The sequence below is a fragment of the Vanacampus margaritifer genome, chromosome 7 (assembly GCF_051991255.1).
Source record: "Vanacampus margaritifer isolate UIUO_Vmar chromosome 7, RoL_Vmar_1.0, whole genome shotgun sequence".
Lineage (NCBI taxonomy): Eukaryota > Metazoa > Chordata > Actinopteri > Syngnathiformes > Syngnathidae > Vanacampus > Vanacampus margaritifer.
The window spans coordinates 11641407-11654389 of record NC_135438.1 but is presented as its reverse complement, the minus strand read 5'-3'; the positions used below and the strand labels follow the sequence as shown (position 1 = coordinate 11654389).

General features: G+C 41.2%; 1 protein-coding gene across 3 annotated transcripts in view; it reads right to left on the bottom strand.

The window, feature by feature from the left end:
• The window catches only part of pcdh7a (protocadherin 7a), a 59238-nt gene that overhangs the window by 32503 nt on the left and 13752 nt on the right, over nt 1-12983 (bottom strand). The window lies entirely within an intron of this gene.

Here is a 12983-nt window from a genome sequence, read left to right as displayed (position 1 = left end):
ATTTTGAGGAGATGGGACACAGAGAAGTCACATACAGCATACAATTTAAGACACATCAATTCAAGACTCTTTAATGTATTATTTACAAATTCATGAATTCAATGCTTTTAAGATTTTTTAAGATCCCGTGGGAACCCTGCTTAAAATGATCTGTCATGGTTTTTTGGGGAAAATTTTAAGCATCAAAAGTACAAGTACAAGCACAGAAATGGCACATGATATTGGTTTCAGTAACTAATCAATGGTTTCATACTTTTGTACTTGTATCAGTCTGAAAAAAGAGGCGATATGGAACATCCAAATTATGCACAATTCAGTGCTATTTTTCTTTATTATAACACATTTTAAAAAGGGCTTTTTTTGGAGGGGGGTCCTGAGATGGACTAACCTTGCCAACAAAGTGAATTCTCACAATATTTGTTCACAAATACTACGAGAACACATCTTGTACCGCTCCCGTTGATACGTTTGCAACCGACTTTTTTCAGGTCGGACCAATCAGGCGTTGCTTAAGGCGGGACAAAACCAAGAAGTTGGTGGGGGGGGGGGGGGGGGGGGACAAACAAACCTGAATTATTCACTATTTTCTAGTTGAATGTTGAACAGCGAGAGACGCTTCGTGCATTTTTATCTGGTAAAGATGTTTGTGCTTTTCTTTTTTTTCTAAGATGAGACCGAAGACGACATTCATCCGTTGTTGTGATTTGTCAAAACAAACGTGCACAAGATGCCGCATCGTCCAATCAGTTTGGATTATTATACAGAATGTCCCGCCTTTCCCGAACGGATCTGCCGAGTGAACTTCCAGATTGATAAATGTGAAGAACTCCTTTGAGTGAATCACAATTATCAATCGGACTTGTTAGGAAGGTGATGGACTAATAACTTTTAAATTCCTTTCAATGGGGAAAATGTATTTGATTTACGAATAAATTGAGTTACGAGCTTGGTCTCGGAATGAATCAAGGTGCCACTTTACTTTTGTTTTCTTTGTAGTGCAACTGATTCTTAATTGCTAATGATCATGTGAAAGTGACACTGTTTCATAAAACTCACAGTGAGTATTCAGATGAACATGGTAATAACAGCAACCCCGTTTGATATCCAATTAGCAGCGTGGTAGTAAATTATTTCAAATAGGCCGTTTGATCACTCTTGAAAGTGGTGTCACTTTGTGGTTGTAATTTGCAGAAAGTCTGACCATGCAAAGCTGGTACAGTACAAGATTCAAGGAAAGAAAAAAAAAGATGCGGATGTGAAATACTTGATTCAACATTTCTTTTTGACAGAAGGCTGCCCTGCTACGGCTTCGCTGGATTTAAAAAGCATCGTTGTCAGCAGCGGCCAACATTAAGAACGCTTCCACAAAATCACGTTCTAATCAAAGTCGGCTCTTTTAAACAGCCATGAAAGCTTTCATGTTAACACGGCATCACAGCCGCTTCTTTATTCACGCTTTAAAAAAAGGTACTGACCGTTGAGAGAGGCAGAAAGAGAGCGAGAAAGTGTGTGCGTGAAGCACTATCAGTGTGAACACACTCTATCCCTGCCTCTAATCTTACTGTGTGTGATACTGCGTGTGTCGCTTTCATGCATTTAAGTGTTTGCGTGTCTGTGGCCATACATCAGGTATAGCATTTCAGTTTGTCGAGCATTCTTTCATCCACGCGATTAAAGGTTGCTGTTTCATCCACATGGAAACCTCTCAGGAGCCCTAATTTGGCTGCTACATTTGCATGACTTTGATTAGAATGTGTTTGTGTTATATCGCCACATCTGATATTCAATAAGACTGCCGTGTTTTTTGTTTTGGTTGGTTTCATTTCCCTCTTTTTACCTTAAGGGCTGTGAGTGGTTATCTAGATAATAGCTGTGCGTATTTGCAAAACAAGAGAACAGAGACTTTTAAATAATGCACAAGTGATTTGCGCCGGTGCCGTGTTGACCTATTAAGTACCGACTTTGCTATAATGCTTTGAAATTGGTCTTGCGCAACTGGGGCCAAGCTGTTGTTAAATTTCTCAAAGATCATTCGGTTTTGGCAAGAGACTAAACATGTCGATGGGATGTAAAATATGAAGGAAAAGTTTGTACAGAATCACAATGCCTATTTTATAGCACATCCTTCATGAACATTGAAGTTAACTAACAAACTAAATGATAACCAAACAATTTTTAATTTAATTTTTTACTGTATATCGTGCTGTAATCACACTTTTACTAACAATAACGTACGCCTTTGTGGATGTTCACATTCTAAAGTGGACTGTAGAACTGTAAATTTCACAAAAAACTTTGGGGGAAAATATGGCTATTAAGCACAAAAAAACATTTAAAGTTTAAATCTCATCTTAATACAATGTCATGTGATACATCAATTCAGTGCACATCAAATAATTATGTTTTCCCTTTTCTTAAGATTTTTTCCAAAAGAACAAGAGGGTGCCAAGAGAAGAGCGTGTAACGAGAAGAATAGAAACCGAAAGTTGTGCGAAGTAAGCAGACTAACAGTCAGTAAAGATTCCTATCATTGGCCCGTTATCAAAGTTTACCTAATTTGTTTTAATGGACTAATTATTAACTAACACGAATGAACTTATTTTTACGTTTGTCTGAAAAAGTAAAAATATTAAAATGTTGCATAAAAGATTGTCTGTATGGTGAATAATGAATAAAGATAATTTCCTTTTCCATAATTTCCCATCTGAGAAAAGACAGTTTTAAATTCAAATGGTTAATTGTATAGAAATTAGGGGTGTCGGGCGATTATTATTTTTTTAAATTAATCGCATCACTTCAATAGTTAACTCACGATTAATCACAAATTTTATATGTTTGTTTGTTTGTTTATTGAGCATTTAAACCAGCAATAGAAATACTGCAGTAAAAATATATTTTTTACATACATAATCATCACTAAGCACAGCTTACATGTTGAAAAGGGAGTAGGAAGAAGTAAAAAAAACGTACTTAAAAACAAATAAGGGGCAGTCATTAATCGCGCATTAAAAAAAAATTGTTGCGTTAAAGGAACTTGAAATCAACTCAAAATTAACACCATCATTTTGACACCCCTAATAGAAATAACAAAACATTTTCGTTAATGTTAGTAAGGATGCCATGTTATGCAGAGTTTTGGGGCCAATGTGGTGCTGTTCAATTATTATTTTTCTCCGTTCTACCCCACAATTCAGAGGGAGCAGCCCATTAATACATTTACAATATAGAGAGCAAACTGAACCAATAAAAATCAGTGGTAGAACTTCGTAGTAGGCAAGAGTGGTCGGGAACTGGGCTTTCCCGGCGGGCCTCAGTCAAAATGCCCAAAATACCATGGCCGATTATTTGTGCCAGTCCAGCATGGTTGTACTTATGCCAATTTAAAAGCAAAATAATACTATTTATACTAGCTGTGGGGAGTTGGTGGGGCACAAATTATTTTCTTCTTCCTGGCGGGAAGGGAGAGAGCATATATACAGTATATAAAAAAAGAGAAGCACTGAATTACAGAATGCAGCACACTACACAGGCAAACAATCTTATAGTGTTTTGAATTTTCTCTCCACTACCTTGAATTTCTTGCAGTTGGGCTCTTAAGCATTTTTGTTAATGCTTGCGCCGATAACTTTCTTATCTGATCTACTTGTGTGCTGCATAGCACATCGCGACATAGAGGAAAAAGCACGGCCACTTCCACTCATAAATAGCTGCTTACGTAGATTAAAGAAGGAAGGCATGGGTCAATAACACTATCTGGAACATCAGTGCAGGCCGAGGCCTGCCCACTCACATTTATGTAACCTCCACACCGCAGGTAGAAAGCTTTTCATTCTCTCTTTATTGAGCGAGGCCTTACTTGTGGATTTAAGCCCCCCCCCCCTCACTAACCTTGGACCCACTTACCGCTATCTTTTTCATTCTATCGCGGTGTAGTCCAGCAGCTTCTCGCTTCTTCTGTCCCAACCACACATTGCACTGCAGCATCATTTTTGGTCCAAGTCATCTTATTTCATCTCTTCATCTCCCTTCAGCGTCACTCCACAGACTAACAATCCCGTCTTTCCCACTCGTTTTCTGTCTGCCCCCCCCCCCACAGCCCCTCCGCTCTTCTTCTATCTCCATTTTGATCTTGCGATTTGTCTCTCTTCCACTAACAATTCGAAAACAGATGGCTACATTTAGCCCGGGGCTACAACATTGATTGACTTTGGACTAGAGCTCTACCATGGCCAGTCTTTCACGTTCACACAAGATCTAATAAGCCGATACCCGGTAAGAAATGTGCTCCGATTCGCCAGTAGCAAAAATTGATAGAAAGATACAGCATTTTACTCATACTCTCACTTAGGGCCTTCTCCTTTGTTCCTACATCTAATCAGTAAAACGAAAGCTGTGTGGCCGACTTAAACTACAGCCTAAAAACAGAAGGGGGAGGTGGGTGGATTGTTAGGAGCCATTTGTTATATTTAAAGACACCATTAAGCAGCATTAAAAAAAAAAATCTTCGATGCCATTAAAAAAAACAGCTTTTTAAAAGATGGCTCCAGAAATCCAGATGGAGAGCAATGAAAAGAAATGAATACACTCTGAGGGAACTGAGAGAGATCAATCAAAAGGAAGACAGACGGTGAATGAAGTGTGTGTGTGTTTGTGTGTGTGTGTGTGTGTGTGGCAAAGAGAAGGTGGTTAATGTGAAAGTGCAGGGGAGAGTATTGGAAAGAGCCCCCTTTTACTGGTTACTTTACAGAGCACAGAGAGTGCAAGTGTACAGTTTATGGAACAGCCAGTCATTCATAATAGACGGCTTGAAAAATAGACTTGTTTTCTGCACCGTTTTCAAAAAATAGTCGCTTTATGTACTGATGGTCCTGGAGTGCAAATGCATCGCACGATTCAACCCTTCAGCTATTTTTACTCTTTGCATAACTATTCCCGTCACCTTTTTACATGTAGCCAACTGAGTGCGCCATTTCCTCTTCTTTGTTCATTTCCCCATGTTGGTTGAACTCCAAATTCTAGATTAGACATTGGGGAGGTATACAGTGAGATCATGTAAAACAAGGTACAAGACCGTGTGTACCATCTATCATATCTTACAACTTTGTTTTGAGCAGCTTTCCAAAATATCAAGGTCAGCCTTGCAATTCCCACAATTTAAGACCCGTGGGACTGTTATCAGCAACAAGTTGTATACAAATACCGGACTGGAATCCTAAAGCTCATTATTGGTGTCCCTGGTTGAACTACAGAAGTTCTAAAGAAGGTGGATCTTGTAAAATGTGTTTTTACAGGGTTACCCCCAGAAAACTTGCTCAGCCTGGTGGTCAGTGATGGACAGTCAGCGAGAAGCAATGGAATTAAATGTGGGGTTCCTCAAGGTTCAATTTTAGGCCCAATATTTTTTTATTTTTAGAAGCATCCCCTTAGGGATGTCATCAGGAGACACGGCGTCAGTTTCCACAGTTCATTGCTGTGCTTCCTGATGACACGGGGTCTGTCTATACCCTTTTAAATTGTGCTTTATATATTAACTCATGGATGGCAGATAATTTCCTGCAGCTTAACCAGGACAACACAGATGTTTTTAGTTATCAATGCTGAAGATTGGAGAGAAGATTTTAACAAAACGATGAGATTTTAAACCACATGTGTGAAGAACTTGGGCCTCATTTTTTACCCTGAGCTTAGTTTTATTTGTCATATTAAAAATGTCTGCAATTGGCTGGCAACCATTTCAGGGTATACCCCGCCTACTGCCCGTAGGCGGCTGGGATAGGCTCCAGCACCCCTGTGACCCTTGTGAGGAATAAACGGTTTGGAAATAAAAAAATTAACTAAGATAGTTTTTTAGAATATTGCCAATGTCCGCCCCGTTTCGCTCACAAGCTAACACGGATGTGCTGACGAACGACATGTGTGGAATCGTAGTCGATAAGGGGGTGCCGAAGAAAAAGATGGCAGCCCGCCATGCCTATAAGTCACAGGAGGAAACCCTGTTCTAAAATGAAGAAATGTTTGTGAACATCCTATTTTCATCATTGCCAAATCGTTTGGCCACGACTGTATGCTTGTGATAAATCACCGTGATTGGCTTGCTATAGATGTGGTAGACAGATAGATGTGTTGTGCCTGTTCTTTCCCCAACAGCTCATTCCTCTGAGATATGTGCGATTTTGTCTAATATTACTCAGTAAAGTAACCTAAACATGAGGAAGAAAAAAATGCACAGGCGGTGGGAACAAGTCCTTCCAACAAAATAAATGTTGATAGTAGCAAGGCAATAATGAAAATCACCCCCTGGCGGCCTACTAAAATCCCACTTGATCCAGCATTCTGGCATGGTCAGCAAGCGTACGCAACCTCACATGAGTCTTATTTACTTTGACTTGACACCATCTGACACCGGGCTATTTAGCATGGTTTCAACTGGTTTAGCTCAATTCCAAATCTATTTCTTTCAGCTGAATTCAAACCAACAGTTAATGCTCTAAAGAGACGTTTGTGTAGGAGGAGAATGGCAGTCTCAGGCCAGCTAAACTATTTGGATTCCCGGTCCGCTGCGAGGAAGGTTGTCTTTTGTTTAGCGAGATTAGGCAATTTTGTTCAGCCCCCAGACAGCCATTAAGATAATGCTGTATGGCACACATGCTGAATGCAGAGCTACAGTACATACTACAGCATAGAGCCTTGAAGAAAGCAAATAAAAGGCAGCATCTCAGTGTGGGGCTTGCTACGTAGATCTTTTTGTGTACATGACTGCATGTGTGTGTGTGTGTGTGTGCAAATGTGTGTGTGTTTCCTTCCAGAGGGAATGGAAGGAGAAACTGATGTAAGAGCTGGAAAACTTTTTATCCTGACTTGTGTGTCATCACATTCTTATCAGAGCTTTTTGGAGGAGGGGGAGTATATGCATAAGGAATGGATGTGTGTAATTATGCACCATTATGTACTCATAAGAGAATGTTTTACCGGGCTGGTCTCTTTGTGTCTGTGTGCCTTGCAATCACGCATCTGAGGCCGTCTGCGGCGCGTATCCCGTGTCTTGGCTTGTCTGTGAGTGGGAATGACATTCCCGCATTCTTGCTATTTTCTCAGAGAACTTGAAACAAAGGCCAAGGAGAGGAGTTGCTACCACAGTGACATTATCAGCATGTGTGTTTTTATCTGCTGTGCTCAACAGACTAGACAGACATGCAACTTGCAATCACATTCCAGCCCAGGGTGACCTTGATGCGCCAGGGGAAAAAAAAAAAAAGAACACTTCTGTCGCTCTGACTCCTGCAAGCATTCCAATTTGCTTTTCTTTTTTTGGGGGCTTTTCCTAGCAGAAACAACTCACCAGTGCTGCTGAATGTCATCTATAGCGAGGACTTACCACTGACTTTCATTCTGTGAAGCCTATAAAGTAGCCCTAACCCTTACCTAAATACCTCAATAAAACCTTTTGAGGTCTAATCCTCATATCCCGTGGAGGACATGTGGATTTACATGATGATGATGTGTGTGAGAAGCAGCACAGCAGCAGCTCTCCATCCCTTTCTAAAGTGGATGTGAGGAGCTGTGGCAACCAACTTTTGCTGTATAATGCAGATTATGGGGGACAACATAGTATTGAGAATCAATTACTAAATTAGGGATGGGTGGGTTGTGGGAACAGTTTAGAGAAAAGCCATTTTTCTTCCCAGTGTATAAAATATCCGTAAAGCCATGCCGGGGTGAATTTGCAACTGTATGGATGATGAGAGCCCTGACCTCAAACAACCTCATTGTACTGTGAGCACGCTAATTGAACATTTACATTTTCCACAACCTACTGATTGAAGTTAATCCCAGAATGATTCACACCAAAGTTGAATTATTTTCTCTTTAAGTGATCAGGAGATTTGGGTTTGACTCGCGGTAAAAAAAGTGTTGAGTTGAACATTTCCATTATTCATAATGCTCGATAGAATGTATTCACTGTTGTCATTTTTAGCTAGAAGATGCTGCCAAAAAAAAGTTTGCCAGTTTTAATTTTTCTTACGTTTATCTGTAATGACTTTCATTGTACTGTCTGAAAATGTGGCTGCGGCAACCAAGCAATTGCCTGCAAATGATATATATGGTATTTAGTAGGGTGTGCACGTATCGGTGGTGACTCTAATTCAAATGTGAATCAGCCATTAAAAACAATTGCTGACGTGTAGCATATTAAATACAATATGTGCAGAGTGCATAGCATATAGTGTGACGCATGTTCTTCGAGAGCCGGCGCAGAAGTGTTTGCAAATGTATTGGGAATGTTTAGCCGGCTAATGAGCAATAAGCCAAAAAAGCCAATTTAGCTATTATACTTTGTATTCCTTTGTCATTACTTCGCTGTTGGCCTCTGATGCCATCCTACCACAGAGTGAAATTCTGCACATTTCTAAAATTGTAAAATACAACTTAACCCCAGTCTCCACAAATATATGCATTATTATTAAATTTACGACTGCTAAATGTTGACGTGGACGTGTCTGCTGTGTTGCAACTGGAATTCCCCCAGTACAGGCTTTCCGAGTAAGGGGCGGTCATTAATCATGTGCTAAAAAAAGGAACTCTAAATTAACTCAAAATTAACTCACTGATTTTGACACCCCTACTAGCAACTATGAAAAATGTTGGTACAAATTTAAAAGGTCAGATAAGATGGATCAGCCAACCGGTCAAAGCAGAAAGCCACCACACCTTTAGTCTGGATCTTTCCGTTATTAATTAACTGTTGAGTTTGTTTTTACACGGATAAATCAAATTAGTCCACACGATTTGTTAACTGACCTCAATAGTGGACGTGGGATGTAAAAGTGCTGGAGTAAATCTTTACTTAGAACAACAGAGCTGTGGAGGCATCTTTCAACCCAAAATATTCCCTTGTGTTCTCATATGAGTCAAGTGTAAATCAATATTCACAAGGCGCTGAACAAAAAACAAGCATCTGGATCCATTTGAACCTTTCCTCAACCTTGTCTCGCAATCCTCTCCCACACTTGTGGCTCATGTTCCCACCCTGATGTCCGCCGACTGCACCAGCCCCGCAACCACCCTCCCTGCCTCTCACCCTTTGTCTCCAGGTCACTAGATCCATTTTCGGTCTGACTCATTGGGTGATCTACGCTTTGCTTACCTTGTCCTACTTACCTCTTGCTTGCTCTCAACTCTTCACCCCCTCCCCAAGTGCACGGCCGAGTGCGTGCCCTGAACTCGCCGTGACTTTAATGAATGTGTCAGTGTTTTGGTATCATCCTGACAGGAGGTTACGGGTCGGTTACGGCGGCTGTGTAACAGCCAGGAAGAAGACAGGGACAGGAGCGGCTTGTGCGCTTCCCACTTACATGGCTGACAGCGCCTTCACCCCGTCGACCTTAATGCGGGGCGCCTGTGCGGATGCGCTCAAGTGACGTGCCGGCCGGGTGTCAGTCCATGACAGACGCTCATCATATTTAATCCTGAGGGGATTTCGCAGAAATGAAAAGCTGCTTTTCAATTTTATAATCCTTTAGACCTAATCGCTTCACCCACATCCGTCCATACAGTCCAATTAGATGAACAAGACGGTCCGGATTATTCGCAGAAAACTCATTTTCGTAGTTCGTCCTTGGCCTGTCCAATCGCAGAGGCGATTGATGTGGTGAGACGTTAGCGATGACCTTCTCCTGTTTTGTCATCGAAGGAAGTAAAAACTGCACAGTCAACCTACCTGCAGTCTTGGCCTTGTTTAAGCACCATTGATTAGTCCTTAGATGTGTGTGTTGGTGTGTGTTTGTCCCTGGTTCGATAGTGCCTTTGTGGCCCTCTCACCCCATGGACACACTCCGAGCGAGAAAATGCTCACTACGGTAAAAGAAGTGGTGAAAACGCTGAGTCGATATATTCGAGGTCAGAGCGGACCGAGCGACGGCACAAAGGTAGCCTGCCCACGCATATGGCAGATACAGCGGGGGGGGGGGGACAAAACAAGCGCCAAAGGTGAAAGTCAAACTGAGGTAAAAAGGGGAAAAAAAGTGCTGCGTTAAGAGTGTAAAGCATTCCTCAATGTTGCCATGATATGAAGAGTAAAATGCATGAATGGACACAGCTGAGAAATGATCGTGGATATTAGCCAGGAAGAATGGTGTGTGCGTGTGCGTGCGTGTGTGTGTGTGTGTGTAGTGCCGGTGGTTTGAGGGCAAAACGAGGCCACTTTGCCCATATTGACTGCAGTGCCATGTGACCGCTGTGATCATTAATGTGTCCTGATGCCACCGGGTATCCTGATGACCCACATCTCAGCAGTCCACTCTCGCTCTTTGGCTGCCATCCAACCCCCCCCCCCCCCCCACGTCCTCTCTGTCTCTCTATCCCCCTCTCCATTTGCTCGGAAGCCATCGTGCAACCTTCTACTTTTAATGGATATTTTTGGTACTGACTGAAAAATGTTGCAACAAGCATGAAAAAATACCCACTCTTCTTTTTTATAGCCCACCCATTCACTCATTTGTTGAGTGGTATTGAATGATTTAAAGCATGTGCCAGTTATCATGTGACATCTTCTTGACAAAAAGCCCTTTTTGACATCTTTTCCAACTTTACAATGTAGAAACATGAGTATCAAAAACATGGTATCAAAAATTATAACAATTCTCAGTTTTTATTGCGATTTTCATTTCATACATGATTAGAGAAGTTGCAGTGGTATGGAACGACAATGTACACTCAGTTTGAGTGTGTCCAGTATTTTTATTCCCTTATTAACTTTTGTAGAGGTAGGGATGTTCGATGTCACTTTTTTCAAACCAATACCAGTACGAGTACTCAACTCGAGTACTAGTTACCAACAGATTACAAGTATCAATAGCACCCCCCCCCCAAAAAAAAACCCCAGCATTTTTTAAAGAAAGATCTATCTATCCCAAAAGAGCATTTGATCTAAAATTGCATAACATTAATGGCAATTTTCTATTCTTATAATTTCTCATTTCTAGATAATGATGATTTTTTTTTTTTTTAAATGCTACATTGGCATACATAGGTCCTTTAAAATTATCTGTCAATGGTTCTTTTGGCACGAAATTTTATGTATCCATATTTTCGGTAACGGTGCCTACAGTACTCAAGTTCAGTACTCTTACTGGAATGGGTCTGAAAAAAAAAAAAAATAAAAAAAAAAAAAAATAATAATAATATTAATAATAATAATAACAATGTCATTGTCCATTAGATTGATTTTTTTCCATAGAAAATTCTATATCATGGTTAAGCAGTAGCAATGTTTAAAAAATAAAAAATAAAATTAAAATAAATAATAGTGTGATCTAAAGATTGTTGTGTTTGGTTGACCATTGGCCAACATGTCATCACTTCATTCTGTTTGTTTCTCAGCATAAGTATTTTGGAGGTACTGCACAGAGAAAAAGAATGTGAGATCCCTGTGCCCTTGACCTCATCCTCCAAACGCATGGCAGTTCATCCCTTTAATAGACGTCTATACCAGATGCAACAAAATTTGCTCCAGTTGGTGTTAAGCTATTACATCGAAAAGCATAGCAGGGACAGATGGACAGCACAAGAACACGGTGCCTCTGGCTCCTGCGATTTTGGAGGTATTTAAAGACCAAAAACCCCTGATTGTGGGGCTCTGCCATGTTGTTTTTTTCTGTTGTGTTTCATCCTGCCCAGTTATTTTTATCAGTCCTTTTACTCAATATTTGGAGTTCCTGGGTGACGTCATGTGATGATTTCTCTTTTATACTGTTTTTTACTGATGCGGAAATTTCAACTTTGTCCTCCCATCTCAATGACTTCCTATGATTCCCTTCTACTCCCTCTGTGCTGCTACAACCAATTCTGTCAAGGAACCCAGCTTCCCTCATTTAGCACATGCCCGCCACATGCCCGCCACCTTTGAGTCCCCGGAGTCTATCTCTCACTTGCATTCGCATATAAAATGCATTTGAATTAAGAAATCCCCGAGCACAAAGTCAGGCCCCCACCAACACAAACTGTTTGTGTTAACAAATTCAGACACCTACAAGGAACCACAGTCTTTAGGACAAGGAATGACTGGGTGTGAGATCCTTTGGAGGTGGACTTGAGATAGTGGATGGTGCACCCTAGGCTGCTGCGGAGGAGTTAATTACTCCGCACGATCAATAATTCATTACGCTGTCAGTTTGTGTGTCTGCGCGTTCCTCAATGCGTGCTGGCATGTTTTGAGTGCACGTAAGCATGAAGACCAAAACTCTCCCAGTAAGCATTTTCTTACCCTGGGAAAGGCAGATTAAGAGGATTGACTCCGAAATGGATTAACCTCATAAGTGTGTGTGCATTATTTTGTGCGCACTCCTTTGTGTGTGTGTGTGTGTGTGTGTTCAGCAGGATCAGCGGGTCCTGTGTATGAATTGATTAGCCTAAGAAGCTCCTCTGGTTCTCTTTTAATGACCACATCAGCACTTTTTCACCACAGGGAGGATAAATCTGGAGCCGTCAGTCACGCAAACAAGACGCTGCCCCTTTAAGAGGGTTGAGCTGTCACTCAAGCATCACTCAGAGCAGCACTCCCCTTGGACTTGTGGGACCATGCTGTGTCAGTGCATCTAAGATGATAGATGAGGTCTATGTGTGTGGGTGGATTCGACTGGTCTCCATGCAGTATTTATTTGTCACCTTGACTTTGACTTTTACCAACTTCGCTCAAGGAATACACATTTATTCAAGTCAAGAAAACAAAGAGCTTGAAAGGACAAAATGAAATATAACATGACCAATTAGCCTGTTGGAGGCAACTATCCACCCACTACCTTTTGAACACCTCAGGGGGTTACCCATGTATACAAGCAAAAAACATATCCATTCACATATAGTGTTGTTCAGCGGGGGGGGTCGACTTCATGTCCCTTGTGTTAGATCCTGCTAATACGCGACGTTGAGCGCGCACACATTTAGACAGCAGGGTACCGACACATGGCTCACAGGCTTAGGATGCT